Source organism: Dendrobates tinctorius, unplaced genomic scaffold (assembly GCF_039654945.1).
Source record: "Dendrobates tinctorius isolate UK_male_01 unplaced genomic scaffold, ASM3965494v1 ptg000067l, whole genome shotgun sequence".
NCBI classification, from domain to species: Eukaryota; Metazoa; Chordata; class Amphibia; order Anura; family Dendrobatidae; genus Dendrobates; species Dendrobates tinctorius.
In genome coordinates this window covers 7,422,520-7,434,879 of record NW_027361735.1, presented here as the reverse complement: position 1 = coordinate 7,434,879, position 12,360 = coordinate 7,422,520, and the positions used below count along the sequence as shown (strand labels likewise).

General features: G+C 45.3%; 1 protein-coding gene across 1 annotated transcript in view; it reads right to left on the bottom strand.

Annotated features, from left to right (window-relative positions):
• ATP10B (ATPase phospholipid transporting 10B (putative)) overlaps positions 1-12,360 on the bottom strand; it is a 620,908-nt gene that overhangs the window by 564,468 nt on the left and 44,080 nt on the right. The window lies entirely within an intron of this gene.

Genomic DNA, 12,360 nt, shown 5'->3' with positions numbered 1-12,360 from the left:
GATACGGATGGAAGCACACTAGATTGAAATTATGTAAAAAATGCAGCTCAAAAAATAAAAGATGTATGAGGCAGCAGTGATCACACTGGGTGGCCTACAGCCTGACGTGGCTGCAGGACCCACTCCACAGCGTGAGCTGCACTCACACAACCCTTGCAGACAGCTGTGAACACTGCTGCTAGGGCAAAGAAGGCTACAGTGGTGGTTTATGTAGCCTGGGTAAAGCACTAGATGTTTGGTGGAATCGCTATTTCTAACTGTCCCTCACAGTCTTCTACAGCAGCCTGTCCCTAACTGAATTCACAGCAGAGTGAACCAGAAATGGCGGCTGCGGTGGCTTTTATAGTGCATCATGACATCATTTCGGCAGCCAATCACAGCCATGCCAATAGTTAACATGCCTACATGCCTAACAGGATGTGCCCACACTTCGGAGGATTCCCATTGGCTTAATCAAAGCAAGCAGGCTCATAGCATGATGGGAACTTCCGATTCCGATTCCGATTCCGGAATCCGATATGACAAAAGTATCGGAACTAAGTATCGGAATTCCGATACCGCTAATATCGGCCGATACCCGATACTTGCGGTATCGGAATGCTCAACACTAGTGCTGACTACAACTGTCACCAGCGGCAATTAGTCTCGCTGATCGCAGGGAGACCTGGCGACAATGATGAGAGCTGGATTCAGCGACTGGGATTAGCGCTAACTGTAAAGCTTTTCCCAGACACTGGCACCTGTCACACAAAGATGTCATCCGTGTGTCATCAGTGTGCATGTGTGCAGGTATTGAGGACTATGTTACCAGCAAAAAAAGCACTGTGTCTACATGTTTTGCACACAGACACACTGACCGTGGAAACACACTGACATGTGTGCAGACCCATGGGTTTGAATGGGTCTACGTGCGCAAGTGTCTTCAGTACTTGAGATAAACTGTCACCACAGTTAGCAAACCCACTGACATGTGAAGGTGGGCTTAGTCAAACTGGCATCCTGGACTGGAAGGCTCGCAGTAGTGGCAGCGTTTTTCTTTACTACATGCTGTCTCATATTGTTGGGCCTATCCCATCAAGCACCAATCTCTTCCCCCCACTTTTTGGGCTGAAATCACCTACAATGACACTAGGTGAGCGGTGACTGAGTAAAACTTTTAAAGGGGATTGTAAAGCCATTCTAATTATTAAAGTAAATACTGTATCCTAATCAGGTCTAAGACCTATGTACCAATACTTGTATTGAGTAATCTGGTGACAGAGCGGCTTTAAAGCATCCACCATAATTTGATACCTTACATTATAATGTAAAGGGGCCTTTACACATAGCAATATCGCTAGCAATATCGCTAAAGCATCACCGATTTGGTGATGCAGCAGCGATATCGCTAGCGATATCGCTATGTGTGATACTTACCTCCGACCGGCTCCCCCGCTGTCTGTCGCTGATCGCGCGACATCGCGCAGCTCCATTTCTCGTCGGGCGCTTCCTGCTGGCGCCGACGAGCGACGCGTGGACGCAGACGGGAGGACGTCAGGATCGCCTCGTCTGAAAGGTAAGTAACGACCGCTGTATCGCTGCTGCATCGCTGTGAGATCTGCCTGTGTGGCAGCACACTAGCGACCATTTAGCGAGGCACCAGCGATCCTGACCGGGTGGTATCATGGTTGGGATCGCTGGTGCATCGCTAAATGTAAAGGGGCCTTAAGGCTGGGGGATGATGGGGAAAAACGAGGCTTAACTAGCTTACTTGGGGCAAGCGAGTCCCTTGATGTCTTTGGCACTAATACACATATAATCTACTCAATGAGAGTTTAAATGCAATCTCTAACATGTAATGACCTGTAATGGCGTAGGCATGGCCAGCAACTTGCAATGGTTTCTCGCTTTGCTATTCATTTTCTATTCCCCAGAGAACAATCTGGGTGCAATTATCAAAAAGACAGTAAAAGCAAGATACCCGATAGCAGAAGACGCCATGATCCACTTCCAACCATCAGCTAGATAATAATAATAATAAATTTTATGTCTATAGCGCTGACATATTCCACAGCACTTTACATTTCAGAGGGGATTTGTACAGACAATAGACATTACAGCATAACAATAATCACATAGATTATAACAAATACCAAGAGGAATGAGGGCCCTGCTCGCAAGCTTACAGTCTATGAGGAAAGAGGTAGACATGAAAGGTGGGTGGTAACAGTTGCCCTGATTGTATGGACCAGCCATAATGTTAAATGTGTAACAGTACAGACACAGAGGGCTAATGGATGCATAAAGCATATGGGAACATGGTTATGGTAAAACTTTTGGCTGTGCCACACAGGGATAGATTAGCTTAATGTGTTGAGGCGATAGGCCAGTCTGAATAAATGCGTTTTCAGGGCACGCTTAAAATTGTGGGGATTGGGGACTAATCATATTGACCTGGGAAGCGCATTCCAAAGAATTGGCGCAGCACGTGTAAAGTCTTGGAGACGGGAGTGGGAGGTTCTGATTATTGAGGATGCTAACCTCAGGTCATCAGCAGAACGAAGGGCGCGGGTAGGGTGGTATACTGAAACAAGGGAGGAGATGTAGGGTGGTGCTGAGCCACGGAGGGCTTTGTGGGTGAGGGTAATAAGTTTATACTGAATTCTGGAGTGGATGGGTAGCCAGTGTAATGACTGGCACAAGGTAGAGGCATCGGTGTAACGATTGGTGAGGAATATGATCCTGGCTGCAGCATTCAAGACAGATTGGAGAGGGGAGAGTTTGGTAAGAGGGAGACCGATTAGAAGAGAGTTACAATAGTCGAGACGAGAATGAATAAGAGAAACAGTAAGAGTTTTTGCAGAGTCAAAAGTAAGAAAAGGTCGAATTCTAGAAATGTTTTTGAGGTGCAGATGACAAGAGCGAGACAGTAATCGAATGTGGGGGGCAAAGGGAAGCTCGGAATCAAGTATTACCCCAAGACAGCGGGCATGTTGCTGGGGAGTAATAGTGGAGCCACACACAGAAATGGCAATGTCGGGTATAGGTAGATTAGTAGAGGGAGGAAACACAAGGAGTTTAGTCTTTGACAGGTTCAGTTTCAGATATAGTGAGGACATGATGTTAGACACAGCGTTTAGACAATCGCCCGTGTTTTCTAGAAAGGCTGGCGTGATGTCAGGAGAAGAAGCGTATAATTGGGTGTCATCAGCATAGAGATGGTACTGGAAACCAAATCTAACTAGATGGATAACTGCCGTAAACAGGCGTCCAAAATATTAAGTATGAAATCTTTCCAGCAATTGGGCAGAAAGCCATCATAAATAAGCTGGAAGCCATAGCTAATTAGGAGATAAGCAAAATGTATTAATGCTCAGAAATTAATGAGCTCATAACACCAGCACCTTTCACAAAGAGACATATACCCGGCAGAAGCTGGAAAGGTTATGGAAGGGCCAGTTTAATTTACCATCCAATATGTATCTATTCTTAAGACTTTTATCAGCATCCAAGCTCTAATTTCGTTCCCGAAAAGTGTTGTCTTCTTACAAGTTATTGTTAGTTCCTCAAAGCAGAAGACCGCTAATGAACTATTTTTTTTATTGAGGTTATTGAGGTCAGCAAATCCTCCTGATATGTACTTAGTTAGTCTAAGTGATCTATTCATGGAAATATCTAAATCTTGGCAATGGCTGGAAGTTGTTCTAGGACATCCAAGACATAAAAGAACCATCTGTCATCTCAAACGTTTCACTAACAGGCATAGACCTCTTTTACTATGGTAATTAGGTATAAACCATCACTTGGATCTACATAATCAGTGCATTCATACAGAGACCACTTCAATGCTGTCACATATTGTCTTCTCTCTGATGCCATGTTTAATCGTTCCATAAGAGATGTACCACCTTCTCTGGTTTTACAGCAGTGTCCACACTTTTGGGAAAAAATACAAGACAAAAAAAATAAAAATCTCCAATCCAACAGTGATCCAAAGCAGAATCTCCATTTGAGGCATCATGGTCCCCACTGCTGAATGGTGATGCCAAGTAGTATGGCACATAACCAGTACCTAGGTGCAATGATTATGTGCCATCTGCTTGTAGAAATCAGTAGGACAACCAGAGTTTCTACAGTTTATCCAGTATGGGATACAGTTGTGGCCAAAAGTATTGACACCCCTGCAATTCTGTCAGATAATACTCAGTTTCTTCCTGAAAATGATTGCAAACACAAATTCTTTGGTATTATTATCTTCATTTAATTTGTCTTAAATGAAAAAACACAAAAAGAATTGTCCTAAAGCCAAATTGGATATAATTCCACACCAAACATAAAAAAGAGGGTGGACAAAAGTATTGGCACTGTTCGAAAAATCATGTGGTGCTTCTTTAATTTGTGTAATTAACAGCACCTGTAACTTACCTGTGGCAACTAACAGGTGTTGGCAATAACTAAATCACATTTGCAGACAGTTGACATGGATTAAAGTTGACTCAACCTCTGTCCTGTGTCCTTGTGTGTACCACATTGAGCATGGAGAAAAGAAAGAAGACCAAAGAACTGTCTGAGGACTTGAGAAACCAAATTGTGAGGAAGCATGTGCAATCTCAAGGCTACAAGTCAATCTCCAAAGACCTGAATGTTCTTGTGTCTACCGTGCGCAGTGTCATCAAGAAGTTTAAAGCCCATGGCACTGTGGCTAACCTCCCTAGATGTGGATGGAAAAGAAAAATTGACAAGAGATTTCAACGCAAGATTGTGCGGATGTTGGATAAAGAACCTCGACTAACATCCAAACAAGTTCAAGCTGCCCTACAGTCCGAGGGTACAACAGTGTCAACCCGTACTATCCGTCGGTGTCTGAATGAAAAGGGACTGTATGGTAGGAGACCCAGGAAGACCCCACTTCTTACCCTGAGACATAAAAAAGCCAGACTGGAGTTTGCCAAAACTTACCTGAAAAAGCCTAAAACATTTTGGAAGAATGTTCTCTGGTCAGATGAGACAAAAGTAGAGCTTTTTGGGCAAAGGCATCAACATAGAGTTTACACGAGAAAAAAAGAGGCATTCAAAGATAAAAACACGGTCCCTACAGTCAAACATGGCGAAGGTTCCCTGATGTTTTGGGGTTGCTTTGCTGCCTCTGGCACTGGACTGCTTGACCGTGTGCATGGCATTATGAAGTCTGAAGACTACCAACAAATTTTGCAGCATAATGTAGGGCCCAGTGTGAGAAAGCTGGGTCTCCATCAGAGGTCATGGGTCTTCCAGCAGGACAATGACCCAAAACACACTTCAAAAGGCACTAGAAAATGGTTTGAGAGAAAGCACTGGAGACTTCTAAGGTGGCCAGCAGTGAGTCTAGACCTGAATCCCATAGAACACCTGTGGAGAGATCTAAAAATGGCAGTTTGGAGAAGGCACCCTTCAAATATCGGGGACCTGGAGCAGTTTGCCAAAGAAGAATGGTCTAAAATTCCAGCAGAGCATTGTAAGAAACTCATTGATGGGTAACGGAAGCGGTTGGTCGCAGTTATTTTGGCTAAAGGTTGGGCAACCAAGTATTAGGCTGAGGGTGCCAATACTTTTGTCTGGCCCATTTTTTGAGTTTTGTGTGAAATGATCAATGTTTTGCTTTTTGCTTCATTCTCTTTTGTGTTTTTTCATTTAAGACAAATTAAATGAAGATAATAATACCAAAGAATTTGTGATTGCAATCATTTTCAGGAAGAAACGGAGTATTATCTGAGAGAATTGCAGGGGTGTCAATACTTTTGGCCACAACTGTATATGCAATAGTAACAGCAACCAAATGCTCCCAATAAATGTACCCAAAATATGGGGTTAACATGTAGGCCTACTCTTATTTTCAGGATTACAATTTAAATGAACCATTTTGGTGGAGTTTGTTTTGACCGTTCACGCCTCATTTAAAAGACAACACCTTTAAGAATGGGGGATGTGCAAGAGGAATTTAGAAATACATGTCAGATGAATGGCTGTCCATGTGATGCAATACATGGAGAACTTGCGTCAACTAGAGTGGTAACCTATGTGAGATCCATGTTAAATCTAGAAGAAATCCATAATGATATATGGTATGCTGCTAACTTTGATTCGGTGCAAAATCGTCACAATTTTTTTTTTTTTAAATGTGCAAAGTGTGAACACTGCCTTGAAACACAGATTACTTAAAAATGATTATCAGGGACTAATTTATTTTTCTTACTATGGGCCTATTAAATACCTGCCAGAGACTCTGCTGCTTCACATCAACAGAGAGGTGTTTTCTCTGTCATCGGGGCATGACTGCTGACATCCTAAATAACAGATGCCTCCCTGCAGTTAGGCAGTGGGGAGTTCAATCAGCACGACATCGGCAGTCAGGTACTGTCATCAGAACAGAAGGGAAGTGAAGCAGGTGCTCTATTGACATGATGCCAGTGGAAGCCGCAGGAGTAGTCTGATCGCTCTGAGCCAGTAGAACAGGGGTGGGGAATCACTGGCCCATGGTCAGATTTAGATGACCACAAGACAAGTTTTGCTGGCAGTGTACCTTTAATTGCTCCTGAGACTGCAAGCACACGCATGCAGTGTTCCGTACAGAATACTGCAGCACATGCACTGAAAACACTGATGTGGCGCCCCTGAGGGTTCAGTCGCCACAGAGGTACTGCACCTCCTCCTGAGGTGTAGTATTCCACTTCCCAGTTAAAATGGTAACAGTTGACCAGACTCCAGCACCTGCATCCAACACAGACACCTTAGAACAGCAGAGCACCCTTTATGGCAGCTGCTTTGGTTCATGAAGGGTGCTGGGTGGAGCTTAGAAACACTAAGAAGGGAAAGCTGACAGGAAGTTAGGCCAGTTCCCGTCAGGGGGAAGCAGAGGGAAGACCTCAGAGCAGAATCCCCTGAGAGGTGGAGGTAGAAGAAGGTTCCCCGCAGGGGGGGAGCGGAGAGGATAACTCTCAACTGTGATAATCCCCGGCGGAGGGATAGAGAGGGGTGTTTGCAGCAGCCTCCTGTAAGCTGGAGCTGTTAGCAAGGGAAGAGAGGAAAGAAGGATCAGTTGTTCAGAAGGTAGAGAGATAAGAATGGAACGTGAGGAGGAGAGAGACTGGGGACGAGGGCTAGACTAGAGCCTTTCCCTAAGTTCATTGCGCCAAGGCCGGGCGCCAGTATCCGAGGCTGTTTGTGATACTAACGATCCTGCAGCAGAAATCGGAGGAATAGGAATTGAGACCGCTCTATTCCCACCAAAGACTCGAAGACACAGTGGCAACCTATGTGTGAGCTAGGTCATGATTAATGGAGTCCCCGAAGCAGGCTACAGCCACCTGTCATACGAGTGGAGTTTAAGTAGCATCGAGAAAGAGGCACTTGAGTGTAATTCAGAATTGCAAGTACTTCAGATTAGCGCTAGAGAGGATACGTTCAGAAAAGGCACATTTGGAAGGGAGTGCTGGAAGAGTTAATCCATCTACCTGGAAGTTGGCTGATTCCCTGACTTGGAAGCTGCAGCACTGAAGCGGGCTCCTGTCTGTGCCAGAACGTGAGTAAAAGAATTGGAACTTTATTCAGTTGTGTCATTGCCTTCTTCCTGCACAACTCACTCAACACTGTTACATCTCTGTGCCTAACACTACACCATCTACCTCAACATCTATTCTACTACTGCCCTGGGGCTACAGCCCTACCTGTGGAGAGCTATTACATCTTTGCTGCGCCCCACCATCTGTCCCAGAGGATCTGCACCGCAGCATCGGCTTAACACCTTCATTGCCGAGCACCACAGGTGGCGTCATAAATCATCTACCTATAAAAACTTTATTCAAATCTCCATTTCACCCATTTTACATTGGACGCCCAGGGCCACGGACTGGGTCACGGCCATCGCGACACATCCCTCTGAGACACCGGCACGGTACAGAGTATCCCACAGCCCTGGGGATGATTCACTGACATACCCTGGAGTCAAGCATAATCTGTGCTCTGAGCTCCTGTCCCACCAACTACTACGACAGCAGCGGCAGGCCCTCCTGTGATGCCTATATACCTCCCGTGATGCCTATATGCCCCCAGCCACTCCTGTGATGCATATGTGCCCCCCAGCACCTCATGTGATGCATATGTGCCCCCAGACCCTCCTGTGATATATATGTGCCCCAGCCCCTCCTGTGATGTATATGTGCCCCCAGCGTCTCCTCTGATGTATATGTGCCCCCAGCGTCTTCTCTGATGTATGTGACCCCAACGTCTCCTCTGATGTATATGTGCCCTCAGCGTCTCCTGTGATGTATATGTGCCCCCAGCGTCTCCTCTGATGTATATGTGTCCCCAGCGTCTCCTCTGATGTATATGTGTCCACAGCGTCTCCTGTGATGTATATGTGCCCCCAGCGTCTCCTTTGATGTATATGTGCCCCCAGCGTCTCCTCTGATGTATATGTGTCCACAGCATCTCCTGTGATGTATATGTGCCCCCAGCGTCTCCTTTGATGTATATGTGCCCCCAGCGTCTCCTTTGATGTATATGTGCCCCCAGCGTCTCCTCTGATGTATATGTGCCCTCAGCGTCTCCTGTGATGTTTATGTGCCCCCAGCGTCTCCTCTGATGTATATGTGTCCCCAGCGTCTCCTCTGATGTATATGTGTCCACAGCGTCTCCTCTGATGTATATGTGCCCCCAGCGTCTCCTCTGATGTATATGTGCCCACAGCGTCTTCTCTGATGTATATGTGTCCCCAGCATCTCCTCTGATGTATATGTGTCCACAGCGTCTCCTGTGATGTATATGTGTCCCCAGCGTCTCCTCTGATGTATATGTGTCCACAGCGTCTCCTGTGATGTATATGTGCCCCCAGCGTCTCCTCTGATGTATATGTGCCCTCAGCATCTCCTGTGATGTATATGTGCCCCCAGCGTCTCCTCTGATGTATATGTGCCCCCAGCATCTCCTGTAATGTATATGTGCCCCCAGCGTCTCCTCTGATGTACATGTGCCCCCAGCGTCTCCTCTGATGTATATGTGCCCCCAGCCCCTCCTGTGATGTATATGTGCCCCCAGCATCTCCTCTGATGTATATGTGCCCCCAGCGTCTCCTTTGATGTATATGTGCCCCCAGCGTCTCCTCTGATGTATATGTGCCCCCAGCCCCTCCTGTGATGTATATGTGCCCCCAGCATCTCCTCTGATGTATATGTGCCCCCAGCGTCTCCTTTGATGTATATGTGCCCCCAGCCCCTCCTGTGTTTGGAACGTACTGCTGCGAGGTCTTTTCAAAATGTATCACAAAGTTACCTGTGCTCCTGTCCAGACCAACACAAACCTGGAAAAGCAGTTTCAAGTAGTAACATCATAACTTCCACCATCACACAGCTCACTAAAGAGAAACAACTCCAGCCATAACATTAGGGGTGAGTTAATTAACTGTTAGACAGCATATAGCAGCATATAATTCAAACTGATAATTGTTTAGAGCCTGTGACTGATGGGATAAATATCCAAACAGCAGTCACAGAAAAAAGGTTCCCCACCCCCTGCTGTGGCAGGCAGAAAGGGCAGGGCTGCTTCTCTTCTGCTGTGTTCTGTTGACAGCCCGCTCCCCGCTGCCATACTGCGGGGAGCCAGCTGTCAATTAGAATGACATCGGCAGTTGCCCTGTCAGCAGAGCAGAGTGTAAGAGGAAAAAACTGCTCTCCTTACGTGAAGCGGTTTGTATTTAGGCCCACAGTAAAAAAGTTTAAAATATAGTCATGAATAACCCCTTTAAGAGCTTTCAATGAAGCAAGTCGTGCGAGAGACGACGGAAGTTTCTATCTTAAAAGTTAGTGATGGGATCATTAAATTATGGTGCCGTGACCGATACTCCTGGAACAATTGGGTCAATGCATGCCTTCTATCTCAACTCTGACTGCACACACATACAGGCAAACTGTCATCAACGCCAATAAATCATTAAAAACCAAGACCTATGCTTCATTAACGCATCTGGTTTTGTTGAATCTGCAATTTCCAGAGTAATCAGTGAGCGACACTCTTTAAAACCAGGAAACTAATTATTCAGTGGGTAGACGTACCTAGAAAGCAGCGGATGGTGAACCATTCCTCCATTCTCTAATGCATACACCGCAGTACAATCCATTCTCCAGAGGTTAATATATGATATGCCTGCTCTTCCACTTTTATCTGTGCGAGCCAACCAAGCTATCATTCACAATTAAAGTGAGCAGCCATCGCACCGGTAGCATCATCTACTGTATTGATGGCATAATGTACTGTGCTGTTCTTTATGTTCCGCTTATAATAAATAACCTTTATTATTTTCTTAGAAGAGACGCGCTCCCGTCTCAGTAACCAACTTCCACAAGAGGAATGCTCTTTAAGTAATGCGATCTACATTTGTAGAACCGGGAAGTTTATCACTGTCACTGTGCGCTTTGTCTCAAGGACCTCTCCTAATGAAGCAGCGCCATTTCACTGCACCTCGAGCACATTGCTTCATCAGACTTTGTCACAGTTTAAAAAAAAAATCATTTGATTTAGAAATAAAATTTTGGGGAAAAAAGAAAAGAAAATGAATAAAATTCTGTATGTCCTAAAAGTACACGGTAATATTTGGTTAATATGGTTGCAGTTTTCTAATATACAGACAGGGCTGAACTCGTATGGACCGTCACATGCTGGCCTGAACCAAGCAGTGCCAAATCGGTGCCTATAATGCAAAACATTCCTTTGATAAATAACACTTTATAGTTTTAGATTTTGGCGACCGGTCTGTAAACAATGTTCTACGAGGAACAGTTAGAGGATTTGGGAAGGTTTAGATTACAAAAGAGAAGACTGGGTGGAGACTTAAAGGGGTTGGCCACTACTAGGACAACCCCTTCTAAAACTAAATGTTCGGCCCCAATAAAATAATAAAGCCTATACTCCTCTCCTGTGCAGGCTCCGTTCCCGCGGTGTAAGCCGGGGCTGTGATGTGGTGTTGTAACATGTGACGTCGGTGCCCAATCAGCGCTGGCGTCACTGTCTCCGCCTTCAGACAAACTGAACATGAAGAGGGAGTACAGTATCAGCTGTCATAACAGCGCCTCACAGCCCTGGGGAGAGCGGGTGCCAACACCATGCATACGGTGCCTGCACAGTAGGGGAGTATAGGCTTTATTATTTTATCGGGATTAAGTATTTAGTTTAAGAAGAGGTTGTCCTATTCATGGATAACCACTTCAATAGCGTTCTACAAATATCTGAAGGGATGTCACAGTGTAGTGGAATCATCCTTATTCTTATTTGCACATGGAAACATGAGACGCAATGGAAAAAAACTGAAATGGAGAAGATATAGACTAGATATTAGAAAAAACTTTTTGACAATGAGGGTGATCAATGAGTGGAACAGGCTGCCACGAGAGGTGGTGGTGAGTTCTCTTTCAATGGAAGTCGCCTGGACAGACATCTGTCTGAGATGGTTTAGTGACTCCTGCATTGAGCAGGGGGTTGAACATGATGACCCTTGAGGTCCCTTCCAACTCTAACGTTCTATGATTTTCTTTTATAGTTGTAAACTAGCTGAAGAGCCCGGCGCTGCCCGGGCATAGTAACTAACTGTGGTTAGTTATAGCAAATTATAATTATCCTCCATCCCATAGTCCCATGCCCATATACCCATCACACATCCTCCATCCCATAGTCCCATGCCCATATACCCATCATACATATTCGGCATCCCATAGTCGAGTGCCCATATATCCATCACACATCCTTCATCTCATAGTCCCGTGGCCATATACCCATCATACATATCCTCCATCCCATAGTCCCGTGCCCATATACCCATCAAACATATCCGCCATCCCATAGTCCCGTGCCCATATACCCATCATACATATCCTCCATCCCATAGTCCAGTGCCCATATACCCATCACACATCCTCCATCCCATAGTCAACCATTATGATGTCATAATGAGGGGCGGGGCTTGATACACACACTTTTTCCCCCATTATGTAGATAGGGGCAAAATTGTTTGGTGAATTGGAACGCGCGGGGTTAAAATTTTGCCTCACAACATAGCCTAGGACACTCTCGGGGTCCAGACGTGTGACTGTGCCAAATTTTGTGGCTGTAGCTGCGACGGTGCGGATGCCAATCCCGGACATACACACATACACACACACACACACACACTTGAGCTTTATTTATTAGATTACAGTATAAATAATAGTTTGCCATCTCCATCATAGAAGTGTTATACAAAACCTAAATACTACCATACATTGCTTAAAAGGATTTTGTCACCAGTTTTTTATCCATCTTGTCAGAGAGAAGCGTGATGTAGAGACAAAGACCTTAATTCCTGTGATGTGTGGCTTG